Source organism: Panulirus ornatus, chromosome 19 (assembly GCF_036320965.1).
Source record: "Panulirus ornatus isolate Po-2019 chromosome 19, ASM3632096v1, whole genome shotgun sequence".
Taxonomy (NCBI): domain Eukaryota; kingdom Metazoa; phylum Arthropoda; class Malacostraca; order Decapoda; family Palinuridae; genus Panulirus; species Panulirus ornatus.
In genome coordinates, this window is record NC_092242.1 from 53,490,974 (window position 1) to 53,512,845 (window position 21,872).

General features: G+C 45.0%; 1 long non-coding RNA gene across 3 annotated transcripts in view; it reads left to right on the plus strand.

The window, feature by feature from the left end:
• Positions 1–21,872, plus strand: part of LOC139755502 (uncharacterized) — a 1,033,757-nt gene that overhangs the window by 847,030 nt on the left and 164,855 nt on the right. For 2 of the 3 annotated variants that reach the window (XR_011714114.1, XR_011714115.1), the window contains one exon: positions 16,225–16,390. This is a non-coding gene — a long non-coding RNA (uncharacterized lncRNA). Of the gene's footprint in view, positions 1–15,850; positions 15,967–16,224; positions 16,391–21,872 lie in introns of those variants that run through there. The other variant, XR_011714113.1, reaches the window with a different exon arrangement.

Here is a 21,872-nt window from a genome sequence, read left to right on the forward strand (position 1 = left end):
TACCAATGACGAGTGGTGATCACTGGAGTGGCAGATGTTAGTTACTAGTATATCCTGGTGAGTGGGGTCACTGGCTCTCATACATCTAGCCTCACACACGGTTCTTGCCCACTGAGAGAGAGGCTTGCCACCTTGTGAACGACTCACAGAGGCGTGCGACACATTAAGAGGTACTGAGAGAGGTTTGCAGCAGAGCAAGGTCTGCTGAGAGAGGCATGCAACATTTTATAATCTTTTAGAGAAGTTTGAAGTATATGAAGGGCTGCTGTGAGAGACTTATATCACGATAAGGACTGCAGAGAGGGGCTGGCAACATGTTAAGGATAATTGATAAAGGCTTGCAACGAATTAAGGGCTACTGAGAGAGGCTTGCAACGCAATAACGATTACTTAGAAATGCTTTCAACAGATTAAAGGCTGCTGAGAGGCGCTTGCAACACAGTAAGGATTACGTACAAAGGCTTGCAACGAATTGAGGGTTACTGACAGAGGCCTGAAACACATTAAGAGCAACTGAGAGAGGTTTGAAACACATTAAGGACTGCTGAGTCGTGCTTGCAACGCATTAAGGGCTACTGAGAGGGACTTGGAATACATTAGGGGGTTATTGAAAGAGGCTTGCAACACATTACTTGTTACTGGGAGAGGGACTCGCAACACATTAAGGACAACTGAAAGAGGATTGCAACGCATTAAAAGCTACTCAGAGAGGCTTTACAGCGCGCTCATCCCTACGACTCTGATCTCTTCACTGTCACAGACGGCTTTGAGAGGATCTAATGGTCTGATGCTGCTTGAATTCTTTTGTGATCCTTTACATATCCTTGTGAATCTTTGTCGTCTCTTTTCTTTATTTGTTTGTTGCGTTTTTGCTCGTCTCTGAAGAATGAGACGTCATCGACAAGTTGTGTATGGTTGTAGGAACTTTTGGGAACTCATCTCATTGAAATGGAGAGTTTGTAACTCCCATATGATGCGCAGGAGTTCCTTGAAAACTCGCACATCATTGAAACAGTTAAATGTAATCGTATAATTTCAATAGTTAAGTGTAATCGTATGATTTCATTAAGTTAAATATAATCGTATGTTTTCATTAAAAAAAAAAAAAACGCCTTTTTTATTGAGAATTGATGTTTATAGAGCTAAATGATTCACCTCTTGTTGTCAAGACAGAAAATGTGATGTGTGATTATTTGATCATAACGAGTTAGAAATATGAAAGAATATGAGAAATGGAAAATTGGAACTGTACAGATGCAAGAATAGTCTCCTTTAAACAATATATTCACAACAGTCTTCCAAAAGAGCGACTTACTTGATGCAGAACTTAATTTTGATTGGAATTTATATACAGTTTCAGCAAAGGTTGGATTATCCGGACTGAGATTTTGAGAAGTCTGGAGATGGATGTGAAATAAATTAGATTGATGAGTTCACCTATTATGGGTCTCTCTGTAACGTTTCGATTCAGAGGAAATCGTTGCCACGTCTTTTAGCTATGAAAGTTGTAAGATAAATCACAAAATCAGGAGGTAATTTCATTATTTGACTCTTACTTCCGAGCGCTGTCCGTTGAGCTGGTGCTGCCATCTGTTGGCGTTTGTGAAATTCGAGAGCGTTTCCATCCGTCTTCTCGTGTAATCTAATAATCGTACTAATGTTACTAAACTTCATAAATCTTACGGGCTATACCGGGTCTCCTGACCCAATTCGTCTTGGTCTTCTTGTAATAATGAATACGACTGAGAGTCAAAACACAAGCATCGTCGTACCCGTTGTTTAAACATCTTTATTATACGTTTTCTGAAGTCTTGGTAGCTGTTAGCTGTTGCCACCAACCAGACTGTAATATTCATTTTTCATTTCATCAAAGCTTTCCGCTACCTTATTAGGTGTCTGAGTTGTCGTCGTTGGAGCCTGAATTAAACCAATTTTCGCCGGGCAGGACGTCTTCAGCCATGAATGTATTGCTCCGGGCGCGGCCTTCTGGTTCCACACCAATAACAAGCGCCGCCAACTGTCTGCTCCAATCTGGCTTACACGAACGGCGGGAGCCCAAGTCGGAATTCGGATCCCCTCCAGACACAACTGACGGTCAAAGCCCAGGAATAATCTAATATTGTATACCGAATACCCAGACTCAGGATATGGCGGAATGTTAACAAGATAACGTAGATAAGAGGACTGGAGCATTGTAGATACGATATTTACGAAGCGTGTACGAAAGAAATGACTCAGTAGGTCAGTGATTGCCGAGAGGCGATCGGTAACAAGAGGACCCCATTGAGTGCTGGATGTTGTGGCAAGTGGGAGGAAAGCCATGGCATCCGTCAAAATGAACTCGATCCTTTATTGCATTGTTCTCAGTGACTACGATCCGTTTGGGAACACTGTTAGCCTGAGCCATTATATCTCACAGTCTACGAGCAGTGTTGTGTCAGGACAGAACAAATTTCTTGTCATTGCATAGAACTCAAGGATGTAATGACCACCGTCATTGTTACCTGTGCTGTCACTCCCCTAAGGAGAGGCCATCGAAACGCTGAGTTGTTAATCAGTTTGTGTACTACAAAACTAAGACAACTGTGAGATTAGTGACATATTAAACAGACGATATAAACCTCACTAACTTGTGTTTAACAAGAACTCACTCATTTTGGACAACATGTGTGTCCACACCCAAGGAAAACCTACTTAGAAGCGAGAGAGGCTACGTGGCGGGTGTGATGGCCAGAGGTCCTGCAGAACCTGCATCCCTGTTCATGTTAGGAAGACCATGGCTGTATATCTAGTGAGGGTTTAGTGTTAGGAAGACCATGGCTGTATATCTAGTGAGGGTTTAGTGTTAGGAAGACCATGGCTGTATATCTAGTGAGGGTTTAGTGTTAGGAAGACCATGGCTGTATATCTAGTGAGGGTTTAGTGTTAGGAAGACCATGGCTGTATATCTAGTGAGGGTTTAGTGTTAGGAAGACCATGGCTGTATATCTAGTGAGGGTTTAGTGTTAGGAAGACCATGGCTGTATATCTAGTGAGGGTTTAGTGTTAGGAAGACCATGGCTGTATATCTAGTGAGGGTTTAGTGTTAGGAAGACCATGGCTGTATATCTAGTGAGGGTTTAGTGTTAGGAAGACCATGGCTGTATATCTAGTGAGGGTTTAGTGTTAGGAAGACCATGGCTGTATATCTAGTGAGGGTTTAGTGTTAGGAAGACCATGGCTGTATATCTAGTGAGGGTTTAGTGTTAGGAAGACCATGGCTGTATATCTAGTGAGGGTTTAGTGTTAGGAAGACCATGGCTGTATATCTAGTGATGGTTTAGTGTTAGGAAGACCATGGCTGTATATCTAGTGAGGGTTTAGTGTTAGGAAGACCATGGCTGTATATCTAGTGAGGGTTTAGTGTTAGGAAGACCATGGCTGTATACCTAGTGAGGGTGTAATGTTAGGAAGACCATGGCTGTATACCTAGTGATGGTGTAGTGTTAGGAAGACTATGGCTGTATACCTAGTGATGGTGTCATCAGTCTCCGAATGATTTTGAACAGTTGAAGGAGATCCAGGTTGTCCACCTCTATCAGCTGGTGATTCTGAATTCAACCTTATGACCTTAATGACCCTGGAGGTTGATAGGCTCAAGGCCGAAATAACCAGGCCACCAACTTGGGGAGGAAATAATTTATGGTTGGCATTGAGGAGTGGGAATCGACTTCCTGTCGGTACATCATTAACTATGTTTTCAAGGATCCACCATGAGCACTTTCATTGCCTCACACCCACCTGCCCATCGTGGTGCCATGTTCAGTTACATCGTAGACTGGCTCCAATGGATGCTGTACCAACAACACCTAATCTCCTCACTTACAGGACTCACAGACTAGTCAGTGTCCTCCACCTGCTCATATGGTTGACCAAGGGTGTCATCTCTCATGTGAGACACGTTTAATGACAACAAGCCAATCAGGGTCTTAGCCTAAAGCACTGGACACTTATCTCCATCGTTCACAAAGTACAACGTGTCCAGGATCAGGATGACTTATGCTTGTGATGGATCGTAGGTGAGTGTGTGCCGACAGCTGGTCGCTTCCCTGAATCTTCCATACTCATTTATATGGATTATAGCCAGCTGCAGCGCCTGCCTCGCCCCCACCTTCGTCTATATGCAAATACCAGATGGTTTGTCAAACGAAAAATAGATGGAAATTTTTTTATTTCCAATCTTCGACTTTCAACCTTCATGTCTCGGTATACTATACAGCTGAGATCATGTGTGTGTGTGACCATGGCACACTGTGTGACACACGGTGATGGTTTACACCAGCTGGCAACAGTGGGTGAAAGAAGGAAGTAAACCACCAGCTGTCTGTCACTAGTGGGAGCCACCCTGCATGTGTCCCGGACCACTTCACACGTGTCACACTGCCCACGTAATGGAGCGTCCCCAACCGTACACCTGTGTCAGCCTGGCCACCTCCTAGTTACCTGTGCCACGTGATCCTAACTACTGGTTACCTTGGGCCCTCCACCACGTCATCCTAGCCACTGGTTACCTGTGACCCTTCACCACGTCATCCTAGTTACTAATTGCCTATGGCCTCCACCACGTCATCCCAGGGGATGGTACTACAGATGTCGACTTGTGAACCAGCGTGAATTCTAAGCAGAGTCAGAAGCCACAGTCACAGCTTCTGTCTACCCCAGGGCCTGAATGACACCCCTAGCGCGAGGGTTCGGGTTTACACATCCGGTGACTTGGATTCACGAACGCATTCATTGGGTTCAGGACGGCGTACGACTTCTCCAGGCCTCATGTTCCCGTCCGCCGTAACGAGGGGCGCGTGGTCGTGGTGGAGACGACCAGTGTGCCAGTATTGAACCGCTTTGAGAGTCAGCTTGTCCCTAAAGTAGTTCCAGTTCCTCGTCGGAAGCGAACAGATTTCATGCCAGGCGCTGTCTATATGGATCCCAGGTTAACACTCCACGGTCAAGTTTAGTGTGTGGGGTCTCTATACAGAGTGCTGGTTGGTGAAGTTGACGTGCGACTGAGAACGAGAGTTTGGTGATCGCTGGTAGGGTGAGGATGGTGGAGCTCCTTTGTATACGCTGTGCATAGTGATCGCTGGTAGGGTGAGGATGGTGAAGCTCCTTTGTATACGCTGTGCTTGGTGATCGCTGGTAGGGTGAGAATGGTAAAGTTCCTTTGTATGCTCTGTGCTTGGTGATCGCTGGTAGGGTGAGGATGGTGAAGCTCCTTTGTATACGCTGTGCATAGTGATCGCTGGTAGGGTGAGGATGGTGAAGCTCCTTTGTATACGCTGTGCTTGGTGATCGCTGGTTGGGTGTGAATGGTAAAGTTCCTTTGTATGCTCTGTGCTTGGTGATCGCTGGTAGGGTGAGGATGGTGAAGCTCCTTTGTATACGCTGTGCATAGTGATCGCTGGTAGGGTGAGGATGTTGAAGCTCCTTTGTATGCTCTGTGCTTGGTGATCGCTGGTTGGGTGTACCTGCCTCTACTGTTCGTATTTACATTATACACCTCGAGACTATTGGTGAAGCGCACGAGTGGTTTTTATTTCAGTGGGTAATACGTTTTTGTTGACGGGTGAGGCTCTTCGGTGTGTCATGCTTGGTGACCGTTCATGGTACGCAGTTGGTGAGGGTCTGTGGTATCTTGTGTGCTTGGTGGCCTATGGTAGGCTTAACGTTGCCCCTAGGTAGAATTGTGGGTGGCTGGACTACTGACTGTGGTTGTTGATGCCGTGTTCTTCCCGAGTCGTACAAATGCATATGTTATTCAACTCTCAGTTACCCTATAAACAACTACATACACATTTACAAACAGAACACTAACGCACGTACACATCATTGTAAACGTATTTACATAGTCAGACTCTTTTTTTTGTTTTACAAGTTCAGAAGTGAAACATCACAACATTTTAATGTACGTCATCACAGCGAAAATAATCGAGAGGAGATCCTTCCAATAGACTGTTTGATAGAAACATGAGTAACTAGTTATCAAGTAATTACTGCGAATCACAGGTCCTCACAAGCATCCAATATTGTCTTCGGTCGGAGGCTAGCAAGACGGAGGTGTAACGCGCTTGAGTTGGATCGCTGGTTGCTAGGAATGTTATGTAACTGTTCCAGAACTGTATATCATGCCTTTCTGTAAAACGTTTCCAGGTCTTTTCCCCCCTTTTGCTGTCTGGAAAAATGGAATTACTTATGTTATTTCTCGAGACGACCCCCTGCTGTATATATAGACAGTAGCATACTTTTCTCCTCGTATATATTTCCCTTCTTTTCTCCCTCTTCTGCAGTGTCATATATTAGTACGTCTGCAACAATTTGTTTTTTGAGCTTATTACTCTACCCACGTCAGACTGACTTACCTCTGCCGCTCAGGATGGGCTGGCTGCCCACCGAACCAGAACGGTTATTTGCTAGACCTATCCTAATTACTTTTTTTCTCTCTCTCTCATTTCAGCTTTGCCCGCCATAGTCACTTCTTTTCAAATGCTCGTCACGTAGACTCGTTTTAACTTTTTCGAAGTTGTTCTGAATCTTTTCTTGTTGTTATGTTTTAACCCTTGATTAGGATAGCGTTTCCTAATAGCATTTGTCTACACTCGACCAGCACGTATACATACAGACACACACGAACCATACATACCAAAACACCCAAAACGTACTTGACTCCTCGTTTTATAACTCACTGCCAGGGGTATACAAGCTCCGAGCAGGTGATGATACCCGCCCCTCACACTGTTTCTAAACTACTCAAGTTCACATGATTTCAAAATTCTCCATGAAACTACGTAAAGTATATTTGCCAATCTGGAAGACAGAGGTAACGATGCACCAATGTTCCGACAAAGATTCAATGGCTAAGAACGAGCCAGATTTTATACAAACATCATCATGGTCAAAAGTCTAGAATTGGGTCGTTTATACAAGCATGGGACACACCACCGCCCCCGGAGTGGCCCTCTGTCTTCACGGTATTAGAAAAAGTAGTCATTTCGCCTCCGTATCTCAGCCCCTTTGCCTCGTGTGCCCTAGTGACCCTGCAGTGCGGTCTTCACCAGTACTTCGTCCACGACCGAGCCTCAGTGAGACCAGATGAGGAAGTGTCGGGTCCCCGTGCTACTCCTGGTTATCAGAGGGGACCAGCCGCCCCTCTTGCTCCTGCTCCCGTCTGTGTGGCGACTCCTCAGGATCCTGGAGTTGGCGTCGGCAGGGTCCCAGTGTTATCTCGTAGATATCATGGGAAGGATAGATAACAGGAGACCTGATGGTCCCTGAGGAGGTGATCTGCTGGAGGACAGTAGTAGTGGCGTGAGGTCGCGTAGTCCTGATTGTGGTAGAGACACGATAGTTAAAAGCAGGAGGGATCTGAAGGCGGTCTCGTTCGTCATACTCTTCTTACTTCGACGTCAACTCCGGCTGGAAAAGCAGCGCAGTAGAGTCCGGGTATTAGTCAGTAGGGAATGTGCTCTTGGATGACGTAGTCCAAATTACTCAAATTACTCACCCAGAGGTGAGCTACTACTTGCCAGGTTACAGTTCCGGTGTTAAGCCATCAAACAAAAACATGTGGCAAAGCAGACACCATCAGCTATATTTTACTAATACATAACTCCAGGACCACTGTTTCGTAGGGGGCTCTTGTGGTTTCAAGGTTGCGCTACGTCCAGTAACGGGGCAATGATGTTTACCTTCCGAGTGAGAAGTTTCGGCGACGAGACTGGACTCCCTCTCGTCAACAGACGATGATACAGCCTCCACGATGGAGACTTCCCACTCGCAGTTCAACTGCAGGTGGACGAAGCCCGGCAACGCCCGCCGTTCCCTCTACAAAGTTCCGTGTTCGTAACATGCGACATCTTTTCCTCAAAATGCATATAGTTCAGGAATCATTGACATTATTACTCTATGGACCATTAAGCATAGTCTCTCACAACAGTTCAGACAAGAGAACATTTTTAGACACCTCTGGAAATGTGCATGTAAAACACACACACACACACACACGCACACGCACGCGCACACACACACACACACACACACACACACACACACACACACACACACACGCAGTCTTCTCAGAGATGGTAGTGTTCTGTTAATGGAGATTTCGCTTACACAATTCGCGTATGTGAATACTTGGCTACACACATCGAAAGAGTTAAGAAGATACAAATTCTTTCTGTATGGAAAGTCAAATGCCCTTTGTCAACATGTGAATACACACAGAGTCGGAGGAGCCGATATGACATAAATGATAAATCTTATCTTTATGTAGGAAAACATGGAAGTATGATCATGATCTACTACCTGAATACAAATAGACTGAATATATTGTCCATAAATCTGACTGTATGATTATTGAGGATGTAGAAAAAAATAAAAATAATGAACAATTGCCAAACTAAAGTAGAGTTGGGTTTAAGCGAGTGTGACACAAGTCTCTGCTGACCAAACATCTTTTCTTTGGTTTTTCTGCTCCTCTCTGTTCTGCTATGCATAGCCATCCCTCTAGTCGTACTGTTGCAGAAGTCGTTGATGTAGGGGCGTCTCTCCCTCTTCACCATATCAACATTGGCGTCCTTATCTGTCCCGTCCTTACCAATGATTATCCTGCCTCGTTCTGATCTCCCCTTACGTAGACGACTTCTCTCTGTATACAACGTACCCTCTTCTTCCCTACTCAGTTGTGATATTTGTCCTTTTCCTCACAGTGAACATGCTTGCTCTCTCAGTTCGCCTCTATGTAATATTGCAAAATGGGAACGCTGCGACCTGGTAAAATCCACCAGTGCGAGAATGCATATTCTACCTGTATTTCCTTCGTAGATTTCACTTGTGTCTTGCTATTCAGCATCGAGACCCCACAGTGCAACCCTGGAATGATATAGATGTAGTGGACGTAACCACACATCTTCCACACTGTCTTGGAAATCACACATAATGAACGTTGCCAAATCTGCTTCTCAAAAGTTAGGTATTATACAAGCGTTAGTCATTTTAGTTTATGAGCAGCTATTCCGTACCTACAGGCATGTTCATTCGCCTTTCACGTAATAAGTTCCTTGTGTCTCTTCAACCATCCATTTACATCAGTCGTGATGTTGATTAACCCCTTTTACTCTTTCACACGTATCACACTGGCCATTCCTCTGGTGAGGTGTCCATCTGTGTCCCACCCGCAGTAACCTTGACCTGCGGCCCACCGAGTGGCTGCTGCTTCCCGTAGCTTGTGTGTGGACAAGAGCCATACGAGGACTGGCCATTGTGATACTTTATTTCGTCCTTGTACTGCGAAGGTTTGGAAGCTTCTCTCTTTTGTCTTTCCCTTTTCTTGTAACATTAGTCAGGTCTGCAAACACCCAAGGAGCTCAGATTTAGTCCTCTTGCGTTCATTGTTCTCATTCTTGTCATCTTACCCTTCATCAGAAATTAAGATGATTATAATATTATTTAGCCTGCGCCATGCCTATATAAATATATGAATATATATTTCTTTTTTTATGCTATTCACTATTTCCCGCGTCAGCGAGTTAGCGTTAAGAACAAAGGACTGAACCTTTGAGGGAATATCCTCACTTGGCCCCCTTCTCTGTTCCTTCTTTTGGAAAATTGAAAACGATAGGGGAGAATTTTCAGGCCCCCCGCTCCCTCCCCTTTTAGTCGCCTTCTACGACACGCAGGGAATACGTGGGAAGTATTTTTTCTCCCTTATCCTCAGGGATAAAGTTTGGTGATGCTCTCTCGCCCCAACTCTCATTTGCCCTTTTTTTCGCCTCTTGCACCTTTCTCTTGACCTCCTGTCTCTTTCTTTTATACGTCTCCCACTCAATTTCATTTTTTCCCTGCAAAAATCGTCCAAATGCCTCTCTCTTCTCTTTCACTAATACTCTTACTTCTTCATCCCACCACTCACTACCCTTTCTAATCAACCCACCTCCCACCTTTATGTGCTGAAAAAGGACTGATGATTGGTAATACCTGGTTTAAAAAGCGAGATATACATAAGTATACTTATGTAAGTAGGAGAGATGGCCAGGGAGCGTTATTGGATTACGTGTTAATTGACAGGCGCGCGAAAGAGAGACTTTTGGATGTTAATGTGCTGAGAGGTGCAACTGGAGGGATTTCTGTATGGATTTCCAGAAAAGAAGAGTGAATGTTGGGGTGAAGAGGGTTGTGAGAGTAAGTGAGCTTGGGAAGGAGACTTGTGTGAGGAAGTACCAGGAGAGACTGAGTACAGAATGGAAAAAGGTGAGAACAATGGAAGTAAGGGGAGTGGGGAAGGAATGGGATGTATTTAGGGATTCAGTTATGGATTGCGCAAAAGATGCTTGTGGCATATATATATATATATATATATATATATATATATATATATATATATATATATATATATATATATATGTATATGTGTGTGTATATATATATATATATATATATATATATATATATATATATATATATATATATATATATATATATATATTTCCCTGGGGATAGGGGAGAAAGAATACTTCCCATGTATTCCCTGCGTGTCGTAGAAGGCGACTAAAAGGGAAGGGAGCGGGGGGCTGGAAATCCTCCCCTCTCGTTTTTTTTTTTTTCTTTTTTTAATTTTCCAAAAGAAGGAACAGAGAAGGGGGCCAGGTGAGGATATTCCCTCAAAGGCCCAGTCCTCTGTTCTTAACGCTACCTCGCTATCGCGGGAAATAGCGAATAGTATGAAAAAAAAAAAAAAAAAATATATATATATATATATATATATATATATATATATATATATATATATATATATATATATATATATATATATATATATATATATATATATATTCCTATGAGTCCACGGGGAAAATGAAACACGACAATTTCCCAAGTGCACTTTCGTGTAACAGTTACATCATCAGGGGAGACACAAGAAAGAAATATAACAGTCAATTGATATACAACGAAGAGACGTAGCTAGGACGCCATTTGGTAAACATGCGATTGTCCAAGACAGACAACGAGCGTATCATAAACTTATTATGTGGACAAGAAGGTGAATTGTTTTCAAATTTTATCAACAGTAGTTATAATTCTTTGTGTATTTAATAATAGAAGATTCAGTGATATTTTTCATGGTAATAGAGTTAGAGTTGATAACACTATCTCTACCTGTCATATGTAATGCACCGAAACCACAGCTCCCTTTCTACATCCAGGCCCCACAGACCATTTCATGGTTTACCCCAGACGCTTCACATTCCCTGGTTCAATCTATTGACAGCATGTCGACCCCGGTATACTACATTGTTCCAATTCACTCTATTCCTTGCACGCCTTTCACCCTCCTGTATGTTCAGGCCCCGATCGCTCAGAATCTTTTTGACTACATCCTCCCATCTCCAATTTGGTCTCCCACTTCTCCTTCTTCCCTCCACCTCTGATGCATATATCCTCTTTGTCAGTCTTTCCTCACTCATTCTCTCCATGTGTCCATACCATTTCAATACACCCCCTTCTGCTCTCTCAACAACACTCTTTTTATTACCACACATCTCTCTTAGCCTTTCATTACTTACTCGATCAAACCACCTCATACCACATATTTTCCTCAAACATTTCATTTCCAACACATCCACCCTCCTCCGCACAACCCTATCTATAGTCCATGCCTCGCAACCATATATTGCCACCACTATTCTTTCAAACATACCCGTTTTTACTTTCCAAGATAACGTTCTCCCCTTCCACACATTCTTCAACGCTCCCAGAACCTTCGCTTCCTCCCCCACCCTGTGACTCTTCCGCTTCCATGGTTCCATCCGCTGCTAAGTCCACTCCCAGATATCGAAAACACTTCACTTCCAGTTTTTTTCCATTCAGACCTACCTCCCTAACTTGTCCCTCATCCCTACTGAACCTAATAACGTTGCTCGTATTCACATTTACTCTCAACTTTCGCACACTTTACCAAACTCGGTCACCAGCTTCTGCAGTTTCTCACATGAATCAGCCACCAGTGCTGTATCATCAGCGAACAACAAATGACTCACTTCTCAAGCCCTCCAAAACTCTTGCATTCGCCTCCCTAACAACCCCATCCATGAACAAATTAAACAATCAAGGAGACCGCAAACCGACATTCACTGGGAACCAATCACTTTCCTCTCTTCCTACTCGTACACATGCCTTACATCCTTGGTAGAAACTTTTCATTGCTTCTAGCAGCTTACCTCCCACACCATATACTCTTAAAACCTTCCACAAAGCATCTCTATCCATCCTATCATATGCCTTCTCCAGATCCATAAATGCTACGTACAAATCCATCTGTTTTTCTAATATTTCTCACATAAATACTTCAAAGCAAACACCTGATCCACACATCCTCTACCACTTCTGAAACCACACTGCTCTTCCCCAGTCTGATGCTCTGTACAAGTCTTTACCCTCTTATTCAATAACCTCCCATATAATTTCCCAAGAATACTCAACAAACTTATGCCTCCGTAATTTGAACACTCACCTTTATCCTCTTTGCCTTTGTAACAGAGACACTATGCATTCATTCCGCCAATCCTCAGGCACTTCATATATATATATATATATATATATATATATATATATATATATATATATATATATATATATATATATATATGTGTGTGTTTTTATTCATTTATTTTACTTTGTCGCTTTCTCCCGCGTTTGCGAGGTAGCGCAAACATGTTTGGTAAACATGTGATCGTCCAAAACATGTTTTGGACAATCACATGTTTACCAAATGGCGTCCTACTTCGATGTATATCAACTGACTGTTATATTTCTCTCTTGTGTCTCCCCTAACGATGTGATTATTACACGAAAGTGCACTTGGGAACTTTTCGTGTTTCATTTTCCCCGTGGACTCATAGGAATATCTTGATCACGCGCAAAATTGTGATCCTTTCCAATATATATATATATATATATATATATATATATATATATATATATATATATATATATATATATATATATATATGTATATATATATATATATATATATATATATATATATATATATATATATATATATATATATATATATATATATATATATTGTTAAGAACCAGGACATATCTAATATTGATGAGCTTCCGAGGTATTTGCAGAAGCAAGTAATTGGCAATTGACGAAATGTAAACAATTACTCAATCCCCTGCTTCCCTTTCCACCTCCGCCTCTTCCCCCTTCCCCCTTCCCCCCTCCACCCCTTCCCCCCTCCACCCCTTCCCCCTCCACCCCTTCCCCCATCCCCCTTCCCCCTTCCCCCCTTCCCCCTCCCCCCTCCCCCCCTCCACCGTGTGTAGGCCGTTGTATATTTTGTTGTAATTATTCTTCATCGTTTCGTAGTTTCGTCGGTGTATTTCATAATTTCTAAGTATCTTTTTTTTTCAGTAAAAATTCAGGCTTTCATTTTTTTCATTTAGCCAACCTGGTAGTGCCATGGCTGCATGGAATGAGTTAATTCGGACCTGTGCAGCTTGGCATCGCGAAATGGAAAACCAGTACCCTTGGTTGAAATTCACCAGCGCCAAAATGCAGTTTCTATCCGAGTCTTTTTCTAAAACTTTCTCTTTTTCCCCAAATTGAATTAACGAAAGATCGTACCGTACAGTAGTGAACACGTTTGGCACAACCATATCATCATCATCCACTCAGTTCTGGAGACCCAGTGTAATCAACAACGCGAAATCTGCTTCCCTAGACCTTTGGGTTTGTATAGCAGGCCAGTGGTCTGGGTCCCCTACCTGCTAGCAGGCCAGTGGTTCAGGTCCCCTACCTGCTAGTAGGCCGGTGGTCCTGGCCCCCTACCTGCTAGCAGGCCAGTGGTCCGGATCCTTTGCCTGCTAGCAGGCCAGTGGTCCAGGTCCCCTGCCTGCTAGCAGGCCAGTGGTCCAGGTCCCCTGCCTGCTAGCAGGCCAGTGGTCCGGGTCCCCTACCTGTTAGTAGGCCAGTGGTCCGGGTCCCCTACCTGCTAGCAGGCCAGTGGTCCAGGTCCCCTACCTGCTAGCAGGCCAGTGGTCCAGGTCCCCTACCTGCTAGCAGGCCAGTGGTCCGGGTCCCCTCCCTTTTAGCAGACCAGTGGTCCAGATCCCCTGCCTGCTAGCAGGCCAGTGGTCCGGATCCTTTGCTTGCTAGCAGGCCAGTGGTCCAGGTCCCCTGCCTGCTAGCAGGCCGGTGGTCCTGGCCCCCTGCCTGCTAGCAGGGCGGTGGTCCTGGCCCCCTGCCTGCTAGCAGGCCAGTGGTCCGGGTCCCCTGCTCTTTTTCCAATGACCAACAAGGCACAGGCGAAATACATACTCCAGTCAGGGCCGATATGGCTGAAAGAAAAAAGTTAGAGACTTTAAGTAGAAATCAATTATGGCTCCACAAGTGTTTGTAGACTCGTTATATGCATGTTATATAAAGAGAAAGACAAAACAAGATAAAGAATTTCACAGCTTAGCTGTTCGAGAGGAGGAGGTATTATAAGGCAATCCTCGTCTGGCCAGTCATCAAACACAAACTGTGGGAAGCAGCAGCCAGATGCGTGCCACGGGTCCAGCCAGACCTTGTGGGTTAGGACGCATGAGGCCAACTCACGAGAACAGCGGTCAAAATATCCACAGAATAGTGAGATCACAGCAACATGGCGAGTATAGGAAAGGTTGAAAACAAGTGACGTCAGGAGAATTAATGAGACGGAAGGCTTTTGATTCCGCTGTAGTTAACTGTGAGGTGGAGGATGAGCCACCCCAGATGTGTGAGCAGGACATCCTTCATACCTGGTCGATGACTGCTAGGCTAGTTGTGTTATGCCATCGCGAAGCCACTATCGGTATAGAGTCCCGAGTTTTTCTTGCTGTATTTTATGTGTCAAAGGTTAGATCATTTGCCAGTTTAGGGCCTTTAACTAGTTACGGTTTTATATTTCAAACAAACTGTTACGCTTGGGTCGCATTTAACCAGGCAGTAGGGACGAGAAGCCGATGTAGTCACATTTACTTTCTTCATATTTAATGAAGTCAAAGATTTCAAAATGTCGAAGGTTTGCATTTTGAATCATTTATTGTTGTGATTCAGTCTTTTTAAACGATAATTCTCGTAAATTGACCGAGGGGTCACTTTATCTGAACTTATTTATCTCTCATTTAGATGCTGTGATGGACAACGAGTTGGCTACTTCGTAATGTTCATTATATAACCTTTCGTCTGCCTCCTGCCGGAGGGTTCAGTGGTGGAGCTAGGGACGTAGAGACAAGGGCTACAACCCTCCAGGGTTTCCATTATGACCATGATAGTAGAGGGTTCCTCTCCGTGGCTTCAGTACGCCAGGGTTACATGCACAGCGTCCCCGTACCTGTGATTGTCTTGCTTGTAATTTTTAAAGTTCCTCAGTCTTGAGTTTCGATCTTCGGTTTGTCTGTCCCAACAAAACCATCGAATCGACATAAAAATCACTATTGTAAACGAATGATAAAATGGGAATTCTTGAAACAGGGAAGTGATCACTCCCAGCGTACGATAGGTCTCAGTCCTGCCATCTTAAACCGTCGTTGTGTACGAACACACAAATCTGTGTAATATAACAATGCCACATTATATAAATCCCAAGATTATAGAAAATGGTTATGGTGTTATAATGCTACAATAGATAATCATAGATGTAATGTGAGAAATTCACACACAGAGGTTTTGTGTGAAGTGAAAACAGTTTCTGGGACCGTTTCTGTTTGTTCGTGTTTTGGTGACTCGTTGCCGGCGGCCGTACGACCACCTCCCTCCCTCTCATTCCGTGTTTGCCGTTGGTGGCGGGTGTGTGGTGTGTGCTGTAATGAACACTGAATAGCTTTCCATTCGTCTGTTGTTGGTCGTGTGTGTTGCTGTGCCAGATCTACTATGTTTGTGGTTTGCGGCATATAAGTAAGTCGTTTCAGAAGGTTCATTAAATTGATTTACCTAGAAACATGAATGAACGACCGTCTGCCTGTATATCGTACTGTATGTTACAAATGAGCTTGACTGAGGATTTAACAATAAAAGACAAGGGATTATAGGAGTTGGGAGAACCCAGCATAGATAATATATATGACAGCATATATTAAGGTGGTCATTGAAAAGATGTTTGTTATGAATATTTGCTTACATTAACTCTTGACCGTTGTATGTTTTTCCCAACAGCTGAGGTGGATGGAGAAAAATCACGAGGTCAGTGACTGGATCACCACAAGGGCTGTAGGCAGAGCTGCCTTGCTGGTGGTGGAGGCTCCTAGTGTCTGTCATGCCCATGGAAGGTGGCGGGAGCCCTTTGGTGGCCGCCACACAGACCAAGAAGCCAGTGGAGTGGGTGAGTATTGGCCATGTAGATTACTTAATTCATACTTGATTCTGTGTGCTGGAAGATATAACTACGTCTCGTGAATATACATATATATAGATAATGTGATGTGTGAGTAGTTACAATAGACCATACGAACCCTCTGGGTTATGATACTGAACTCTGGCTGACGGCGTCAGGTAGTGTGTGGTATGTACACTCTGTTGGAGGGAGGATAACAGGATGGTACGTAACCAAACCAAACCTGTAACTTGGCACGACGTTACTACGCTTCAGCACGACGGTACGGTCCTTGCGTTCAACAGCCTGGTCTTTGACCAGATCTTCAAATGTTAGGTCCTAGACTCATGTGCCGTAGCGTCGTTCCTAAGGGGTTATACTGTCGTGCTCAAGGGCTGTACCGACGTGCCTAAGGGTCATACTAGCGTGTCGTGCTCAAGGGTAGTACCGTTTAACATCGTTTAAGATCATGTTAATGAAACGTAAAACTTAATGAAGACGTAAAACCAGCGCCATGCCAGCTGAACCTAAGGATCCTGGGGTACTGCTCCCAGCTGCCGGATGCTGGGATTGGAGCTGCTAGGATACTGCTCCTAGCTGTCGGGTGCTGGGGATACAGCTGCCAATTTTCGGATGATAGGATACTGCTCTGATCTGTCAAGTGTAGGGATACTGTTCCCAGTGTCGCTGCTGGGATACAGCTCCCAGCTGACAGATTCTGGGATATTGTTGCACGGCATCTTCGGGCCTCATTGGTGTACTTGTCTGCAGCAAAATGACTCAATTTTTGTAATTCGCATGACTGATGTATAGTTCAGTTTCTAGCTTGATCTCAAGGTGATGAAATTTAGTACGTGACAACATACATAGTGCTGTAGTGATAAGCTTTATGGCGTAAGGTCATAGTATACGCTAATGTTATCTCTGGACATTTGTGGACTTCGTGGTATGTTTGTCTGTTTTCATGTCTGTACAGGCCAAAGTTCAGAAAGAATTTAACCTGTGGTGGTATAGAGATGAAACAGTTAAAGATCAAGGGGTAATTCAAGTAGGAAGACCTTTTCACAGCTGGGGTGTCTGGTTCCTGACGTTCAAGAATAAACAGGCACAAGGTTATGCTGTTTGAGGTAAAGACTGATCCATCTTTGACATAGATCATTCCCTCCTGTAGCAGTAGCAGAAGTTCAACGTTCACAACACCTTCAGGAAGGACGTAGATATACTCTATAGAACGATTTGAATTGGAGTATTTTCGCGACTAACATTTCCCCCTTGACCTGTCCTTTGGTCACTGGCAACAAAATGGTTCATACCGCAGCTTCCTGCTTGTGTAAAGCACCTTGCTCTTTGCTCCTACGGCTGGCGTCCTGCCCATGGAGGCAAGGACAGAACACAGGTCTGTACATGCATGGGGATCCGGGCGTGTATTTTACCGTTCTGTTTCTCCCTATTTGTACATATGAGGAGGAAGCTTCACATTCCTCAGGTTCCATCTTTTATCCCTGCATTTCTAACATAAAGAGTTCTGAATTTTCCCAGCTATATTTGCGTTTAGCTCCACGAGTCAACAGCTCTGTTGCTGGTGAAATACTTCGTCACGTTCCACCGTCCACTCATCTTACCGTTCATTGACTTCTGTTCACTTGTTCCGAACCTTCTTGTAGCTTCAGAGATTTCCACTTTACAAACATAGCCATGGCAGCCATGTCCTCCTAGCGTAAGTGTGTGTGTTGCGTTGTACTTAGAAGAACTTTATAGACATGAACACGTCAGGCTTCTCGTGTATGGCCTATAGAACATCCTGCTAGAAGAATGATTACTTTTTTCATTTATATTTTGTCAAATTAGAAAAAAATGTCAACCTTAATATTTTAGGATGGAATCCTTTTTTTTTTTTTTTCGTTACTATCTAGCACCTGCTTCGCTAGTGTGACTTTTTCAGAAAAAAAAAAAATTAATGGAGGTGTTACCGGAGTCCGCCTGCTCGAGGTTACATTGGGTGGAGTGTAGCCTCGAAGTTGCAGGAACCCCATAAACATGGTCCTGGAGTTGTGTAGTTATAAGGTGCGTGTGTGTGTGTGTGTGTGTGTGTGTTACCTATTCCTCCAACCTTGGCGTTAGACGGGATGGCCACGTCACTCACTCCAGCGTGGCCAGTTACAGGCTGAAGAGTATGCATGTATGCGCATACATACATACTGATACGTTCAAGCATATTCATGTATATATAGATATAGTGCAGTGAGATCATGCACCTCCGTGGTGTAGCGGTTAGTGTTGCTGACCGTGACGTATTCACGGGTCGCCCGGGGTCGAACGCATAGGTTCGAATTCTGGTCGCGGCAGTCGGTCCACAGTCTTCCCACCTGTTCATCCTCCCTTCGGGGATCGTTGCTAGATTTCGTACCTGGCCTAGGCTCATATATATATATATATATATATATATATATATATATATATATATATATATTTTTTTTTTTTTTTTTTTTTTTTTTTTGCTTTGTCGCTGTCTCCCGCGTTTGCGAGGTAGCGCAAGGAAACAGACGAAAGAAATGGCCCAACCCACCCCCATACACATGTATATACATACGTCCACACACGCAAATATACATACCTACACAGCTTTCCATGGTTTACCCCAGACGCTTCACATGCCCTGATTCAATCCACTGACAGCACGTCAACCCCGGTATACCACATCGATCCAATTCACTCTATTCCTAGCCCTCCTTTCACCCTCCTGCATGTTCAGGCCCCGATCACACAAAATCCACTTCTCGTTCCCTCCACCTCCGACACATATATCCTCTTGGTCAATCTTTCCTCACTCATTCTCTCCATGTGCCCAAACCATTTCAAAACACCCTCTTCTGCTCTCTCAACCACGCTCTTTTTATTTCCACACATCTCTCTTACCCTTACATTACTTACTCGATCAAACCACCTCACACCACACATTGTCCTCAAACATCTCACCTCCAGCACATCCACCCTCCTGCGCACAACTCTATCCACAGCCCACGCCTCGCAGTCATACAACATTGTTGGAACCACTATTCCTTCAAACATACCCATTTTTGCTTTCCGAGATAATGTACTCGACTTCCACACATTCTTCAAGGCTCCCAGAATTTTCGCCCCCTCCCCCACCCTATGATCCACTTCCGCTCCCATATATATATATATATATATATATATATATATATATATATATATATATATATATATATATATATATATGTGTGTGTGTGTGTGTGTGTGTGTGTTATACTTGATTGTCGTTTGTTAGCGAGGTAGCGCAAGGAACAGACGAAAGAAGGCCACACTAAGTCTCTGTCATGTGTAATGCAACGACACCACAGCTCCCCTATCCACATCCAAGCCCCCACAGACCCTTCCACGGTTTCTCGCGATGAAAATCAGGTCTTGCTTGGCTTGCAGTAAGAAGCCCCATTACCATGTTCAGTGGCAATTAACCATTAGGTGGCCATTAAGTCGGAGGACATTAATGGTACAGGAAAGCTGTTTTTATTTCCCAGTCGCGAGTCTTGTTTGTTGTTGGCCGTAATGGCTATCGGCTTCCAATGGCCATTACAACAGAATACGGACCAAAGTTTTTCACGTTTTAAGATCGCCAACAGCGGCGTAATAGGGTCGAAACCAGAATACTCAGTGCAGAGATAAAGTACAGATCTCTTATACTTATGGAAATGTTACTGAATTTGTATTGGTAGTATTTGCTTAATGATCGTTGGCCAGCAATCCGGGCCGTGGACATCAACCAGAGAGACAGACAGACAGACAGACAGAGAGAGACAGACAGACAGAGAGAGAGAGAGAGAGATCCTGTCTCTAGCGCCAGGTGTGGGCTAGGCCACCAGGCAGAGCTGTGTGGACTCGCGAGTACTTCACGGCCAAGCTGGCCTCTAGGCAGCTATTGGGACTGGCTAGTACTACTCAGGCCGGCTGGCCAAGCAGCACTGTGTAGTGCAGACCATCTAACTGGTAGTTGCTGGCCACTACAAGATCCGTGGGTGTGGCTGCCTACCTGCCTGACTGGTGTGTGGCTGTCTACCTGCCTGACTGGTGTGTGGCTGCCTACCTGCCTGACTGGTGTGTGGCTGCCTACCTGCCTGACTGGTGTGTGGCTGCCTACCTGCCTGACTGGTGTGTGGCTGTCTACCTGCCTGACTGTTGTGTGGCTGCCTACCTGCCTGACTGGTGTGTGGCTGCCTAACTGCCTGACTCGTGTGTGGCTGTCTACCTGCCTGACTGTTGTGTGGCTGTCTACCTGCCTGACTGTTGTGTGGCTGCCTACCTGCCTGACTGACTGGTGTGTGGCTGCCTACCTGCCTGACTGTTGTGTGGCTGCCTACCTGCCTGACTGGTGTGTGGCTGCCTACCTGCCTTACTGTTGTGTGGCTGCCTACCTGCCTGACTGTTGTGTGGCTGCCTACCTGCCTGACTGTTGTGTGGCTGCCTACCTGCCTGATTGTTGTGTGGCTGCCTACCTGCCTGATTGTTGTGTGGCTGCCTACCTGCCTGACTGTTGTGTGGCTGCCTACCTGCCTGACTGTTGTGTGGCTGCCTACCTGCCTGACTGTTGTGTGGCTGCCTACCTGCCTGACTGTTGTGTGGCTGTCTACCTGCCTGACTGGTGTGTGGCTGCCTACCTGCCTGACTGTTGTGTGGCTGCCTACCTGCCTGACTGTTGTGTGGCTGCCTACCTGCCTGACTGTTGTGTGGCTGCCTACCTGCCTGACTGTTGTGTGGCTGCCTACCTGCCTGACTCGTGTGTGGCTGTCTACCTGCCTGACTGACTGTTGTGTGGCTGCCTACCTGCCTGACTGGTGTGTGGCTGCCTACCTGCCTGACTGGTGTGTGGCTGCCTACCTGCCTGATTGTTGTGTGGCTGCCTACCTGCCTGATTGTTGTGTGGCTGCCTACCTGCCTGACTGTTGTGTGGCTGCCTACCTGCCTGACTGGTGTGTGGCTGCCTACCTGCCTGACTGGTGTGTGGCTGCCTACCTGCCTGACTGGTGTGTGGCTGCCTACCTGCCTGACTGATGTGTGGCTGCCTACCTGCCTGACTGGTGTGTGGCTGCCTACCTGCCTGACTGGTGTGTGGCTGCCTACCTGCCTGACTGGTGTGTGGCTCGCCTTACCGTCCTCTTTCCCACCGCTGGGTTGCTGACCCGCCAACTGCCGGCCACATTTGTTGTAAAGTTCATGTGAATCGTGCAGGTGGGGGAACTGTGGCCTGGGGACCATCCAGCTGACAGTAGCCATCTAGACAAGTCAAGTGAATCGTGCAGGTGGGGGAACTGTGGCCTGGGGACCATCCAGCTGACAGTAGCCATCTAGACAAGTCATGTGAATCGTGCAGGTGGGGGAACTGTGGCCTGGGGACCATCCAGCTGACAGTAGCCATCTAGACAAGTCATGTGTGTCCGTTGTAGATGTGTTCCATCCTGTAGAACAACAGTACAGT